The sequence below is a fragment of the Mya arenaria genome, chromosome 6, assembly GCF_026914265.1.
Source record: "Mya arenaria isolate MELC-2E11 chromosome 6, ASM2691426v1".
In the NCBI taxonomy this organism is placed as follows: domain Eukaryota; kingdom Metazoa; phylum Mollusca; class Bivalvia; order Myida; family Myidae; genus Mya; species Mya arenaria.
In genome coordinates, this window is record NC_069127.1 from 5,110,853 (window position 1) to 5,116,852 (window position 6,000).

Consider the following 6,000-nt stretch of genomic DNA (forward strand, 5'->3'; position numbering starts at 1 on the left):
CGGTTCTGCCACCAGGCACATGTTTTTTTGTCCAAATTAGTTTTATCGTAGTTATTTTAAAACTTAAGAATTCACTTTTCCATGTCTGAAACTCTGACTTAAGATGTTAGTGAATACAGAACCTGTACACATGATTCCTGGTGATAAGTGATTGAAGCAAATCTTCCTTACGGTGTAACAGATGTTTGACACTCAAGGATTTACAGACGGGTGAATAAGAGCAACTCTATAGGACTCCAACAAATGATTGTGGGAGCCTTAAAAAATAATGTATTGCATGTTATGAAATATTCTGTTGCCGAGTTTCTCAAAAGTTCTTAACCTAGTCTCACTATTTTTTTAGCATGTATTGTTTAGCATTGAAAGTTTTAAACAAGTGTATTCATTTCGAATTTCACTCAAAATATTAAAAGTGATTATATAGAAAAGTGATTTTCTTTTTCCACAAATCTTTGTCTAATAGTTAGCAATTTAAATTAAACTTAAGCAATAATGTATTAACAAGTGGAAAATGTTAAAGTATCCTAGTCAACCATTATCTGGATTCGGCTCTTAATGGTCTCTCAAGAACATGATTTAAATAAGCTTGTATCTTTTTATACTATTGATGAGCCATAAATGAAGAAAAATCAAAATGAATTATAGTCTTTTTTTTATTTTTTTATTTTCATCACAATTTATTATAACATGATTACCAGTTATGCACTAGCATGAACTGCAAAGCTAGATTTCTTCCAGTTCATTGTGGAACAATGACATTGTATCCCTTATTTTTCTAAAATGTGTGTTTAAAGAGAAATGAGAGCAATTGTGATTGGAGGTTCAAACAGCAATAACACATCAAAATCACTAATAAAGTGATGAATATTCAAATTCAAGCCATACTTGTAAGGCAAGTAGTTTATTTATGTGGTTTTATCTTTTACCGGGTTATACACATGTAAAAATCCACCAAAATTATAAGCAACATAGTTTGCTTCTCAAACATGTACACATCAAATTGATATGAACTCAATCGGATTATGACCACCCCTGACAATTATCTCTTTGTTTAACAAATAATGCATTAAATCCCAGTCCACTTGCATTTGTCCATGGTTATCATGTTATTACCGGTAGTAGATCTCCCCATTGGTTTAACAGATATGAGTAATTGGCTGTTTGGCCTCATGTCAATAGTTAATCATGTTGTAAAGAATGTTCATGTAAAAAAAATAATATCAAATTAAATAAAAGTATTTTAATATCCCAAACAAAATAATGTTATCACACAAATAGAAACCAATAAATATGATTAATTAGGTGATATCTTAACATTAACATATCATCATGCAATTTTATGATGTAGCTGATCAAAACAACAAAAGATGAAAAAGAATTGTTAGAATACAAAGCTAAATAACACTATATAAGGAGATTGCTGAGATTTCAAGTGAAGTGAGAAGTTGAAACTTGTCTAGTTTGTCTCAACACACTGAGCAAGGATTTCACAAACATAAGTTCCACACAATGCCACTGGAGAGCACAGATGTGTTGACTTAAACCTGCAAAAACAGAAGATGGATATATACATATATATGTCTTAAAATATCTTTCAGATGTTATTTTTTCTTCTTTGTATTCAAAAATGTAATTTTAAAACTTCTTTTATTTAAATAGGTTAAATATATGAACTTAAATTCATGTTAAATGTTTACAGCTCATATCTTTACAATGAGATAAACCCACATGCAGACTCAAGATATTGCTAGAACTTGAAAGTAGGGGACAATAGTACTACAGCTAATTACAAACATAAAAACCGTCATTAGAACAAAATTCTCCCCATATTTCTGCTGTTACACAATATGACAGTAGGTTTAAAAATATTTTTTTACAGTGAATATATACACCAACCGTACCCATGTTAGTACATCAGACATTAAACCCTTCTTTCCGTAAGCACTGTTTATGAGCCTCTATCAGGTCTTGGCATTTCTCTGGTCCTTTATTTGCAATGCTGAAAATATAATTTCCAAAGGTTTTTGAATACATATATCAGTTACTATAATTATTCATTAAAGGTTAAATAAAATCATTAATGTTTAGAAAAACATGTAGATCTTGCTAATAATTATACATGCATATAGTCTTTTCATGTCATTAAGGTTAGCCCAGCACTCTAGCCACTGTGACCCAGTGCCAGCTTCTTTTGTGTTGACCATGGACAAAAAGTATAATAAAATGATGTTTGAAAGATAGAAAAAAACGGACTCACTCAACTAAACATAAAACACATAAATGGTTATAAAAGTGAGGACAACATTCCATTATGTAAAAGGGTTAGCCTATAGGTCTACAGGAAATTATTACTAATGTCAAAATTTTATTATTTTCAATATTCACAATTATGTGTATAGTATACATTTTTCTCTTTTAGACCATTGGCTAATTCATTATATATACTGTAATTCACCTAAGAGTTCGGACACCTTAAATTAATTATTTTTTTCGCTGTCCGAAAACATAGAAAATTACCATTTTTACATTTTATTTAAATGTTTGTTTAACCTGCCTTTTTTCTTCATGTTTGCATTTTACCACTTATTAATTTATCCGTAGTAATAAATGGTCATAAACTTATTTATTACACCTATAAGTGTAAATCCTGCATCAAGTTAATTAAAACACCATTTTATACATGCATTGAACTGAATAAACACATTCTATCGGCTTCAGATCAAAGAGTCACACTGTGTGACGTCACATAACTTACAGTTAACCTGTTATACCCACGAGGATCTCCTGGAGAGCATGGACATTGCTATGCAGGATTAATGTATAACTGTACGATTATTGATTCTTACAGTCTGTAAGTGTGGTACAAGTTTGAAAGTTTATTGGCAGATCGTTTTACAAACATGTCATGTCTATGTTTTCTTAACCCCTTGATTGCCCTTGTTGTTTCTTTAATCCTCCAATAAATATATCACACTTCCTTTTTAACAGGCAATAAATCATTTAGGATGGGTAGTAAGTAATTAACTTGTCACAGTGGTGTATAGGGTTAGGTAATCGGGAGCAAGACAAATCGGCCCCTTACCAAATCGGCCTACTACCAAATCGGCCCCTAAGACGTTTCGGCCCTGCCATTTCGTCCCCTTAATTAAAATGACTCGAGACGTTTCGGCCCCTTAGTGATTTTCAATAGAGACATTTCGGCCCCTTAATTTTATTTTATTTTTTATCTTGAGTATAAAGAAAAACATTGTAGGTCGTTTTATAAATGTCAATGAGATCTGTAAATAAGTTGTAAATAAAATCTTTAAATTTAAAAATAGACAGATATGCATAAAAAACATTGATATGACTGATATAAAAATATAATTAAAATCTAAATAACTATTAACCCTGATTTTTAATATAAAATGTTAGAAAATCTAAGAAATTTTATTTGTTATAACTGTTAATTATTAATTGATCATTAAAGACTTCAAAGAAAATTTGTCTTTGAACCATGCGTTCTTTTTTGCAAGGCAAACTGTTAGTGTTGTGGGTGTGTAAAAGACATTCAAAGACGTGTGAATGAATAATTGTCTTTAATTTGTTAATGTTATTTGGAGTTGATTGAAGAAGATTTGAGTAATATAAACAACGTAAGTACATATATTAAATCGTTTCTAAAAGTGGGTACCATTTGTTTTAAACGTGTTGCGTTTTTTAAAAATGCCTTTACATTTCAACCATTAATTTGTTATCTATGTGGTATACTATTGCTCCAGAATAATTATTAATTATTATTTTTGACAATTAGTGTTTTATCTAAACATAATTAGGAAATACTGTTTGTTTTATAGATATGAATTGCAAACAAGATACAACTTGATAGTTCAAATGCATTTTAAAAAGAATATAACAATATATACGTAATAAAAAAGTGAAATAATATTCTGTTTGAGGTGCGAAGAGATAATTGGTATTAATCTTGTGAGTGTAAGTGTGAGAATTAGCGGTTGGGAAAGTCGGAACAAACCTTGTAGATGTATTTATAAGCTTGTAAACACAAAGTGTCACAATTTCAACGCCTGATACCTCTGTGAAATGTGACAATTCGCCATAAGACCGTCTGTCTAAAATCACCGTTTAAGCCAGTTTGGTTTTGCATGTACGTATTCAATATAAGATTAATAATAGTTTTTTTTCATCCTTATATATACCTGATTTGAATATAAATAACTGAATTTCATAAAATTTATAACTTATATCGAGAGCGTTACAGGGACATCAACGCCAGGATCATGGGTGAGTGGGACTCATACGATTCGCATAAGGTCACCTGCGAGGAGTTCCTGAAAAATGTTGGTGCCATCTACGGCGGGCGATAGGTGTTTGGTCAAGACTGATGTTAGACAATGGACATGTCATTATACATAATATTAGCAACATAGTTATGTATAATATTTAAAGATTATTTAAAAAAAAAGTTTAAATATTTCTTCTTCAACACTATTTCGTCTTCATGTATATAGCTTTGTCTCTTAACATAAAAAAAATGAAATTACATGTTTTTTACTTGTATTTAGAAACAAAATAAAAATATGTTTTCAAGTGTACAGATATTTTCTTTAAATCTATTTTTATCTATACCTTTGTATGCATGTATTATAGCTTTGTCTATTAAAAAAAAATGAAATTACATGTTTTTGACTTAAACAATGTATTTAGATATAAAAAAATAAAATAAAAATAAGGGCCGAAACGTCTCGGTAATCAGGGGCCGAAACGTCTACGGGATGGGGACGATTTGGTAAGGGGCCGAAAAGGTAACCGTTTGAGCTAGGGGCCGATTTGGTAAGGGGCCGATTTGTCTGGTAGCCAGGTAATCTAGCCAGGCATTGTAAAGATAAAAATCAATAATCTTCGTCTGTGAAACTTGGTAACTGTGAAAGTTATGATTGATGTCCTTTGGGTGTCCGAAAATTAGGTACGCAAAATAAATTATTTTGGAAAATAATTATGGGTGTCCGAATATTTAGTGTCGGAACTCTTAGGTGAATTACGGTACCCAATGTTCATTATAACTACTGTATTTAACTTTAATTAATGTATATTTTTTGTCTTTCTAATTTCATTTTCTCATTGTTTCAAATGACAACAACTTGATTCTTTATATGAACTGCATCGCATGATTTGTGGCCTTCAAACATTGTCACATACATCTGCTTTTATTGTTGTATAGGGTATTTCAATTAAATGACATGCGAGTAAGATTCTGAAAGTTTCATTATGATCTCTAAAATTGCCTAACATATGTGTTTACAAGTAAGACAATGCATTTCTAATAATAAACTTTATGTCACACAAATAATGTCATAACAATTACATTTTTGAAATGACAAGCAAAATTAACATATCAATATTACAACCATCTTGGAATTTCATAATTGAACATAAATAAAGAAAAATTTGATGATTCAATTTTAATTTATTAAGTACTTTTATTAAACAATCAGGCCATATGAAACAGACACTGTTAATGCAGTCAAAATAAGTTGTACTGAAAGCTGTAGCTGCTATGCAAACTTGAGCTAAGTCTTTGTCATAAATCATGAAGAAAATGATGAGCCAATGACAAATGTTTTAAAGAAAGAAGTTGATCTAATCTTAATTAATCAATTAATTATATCGGTGGCCAATTGTTATTTATCCATAGCAAATCATGATGTAATGATCATTATTCTATATACAGATCTTTTCCACTACTGGTATTAATTGGTCAATATTTATTTTAAAAAAGTTGTTTATAATAATATATTAAATTATTTTTGGATATTGTACCATTCGTCCCTAGCAGTTCTTGTTTCTGGACAGGCACAGCAGGCTTTACATGGCTTCTTCTTTTCCTCTGCCGGTGGGGCTGAAGTTTCGTCCTTTGAAGGTTCGCTTGAAGATCCCTGGCCCATTTTGCAGTAAAGATTGCATAAGAATTAACAAGAAGTTCTACAATATCACCTTGTCCAA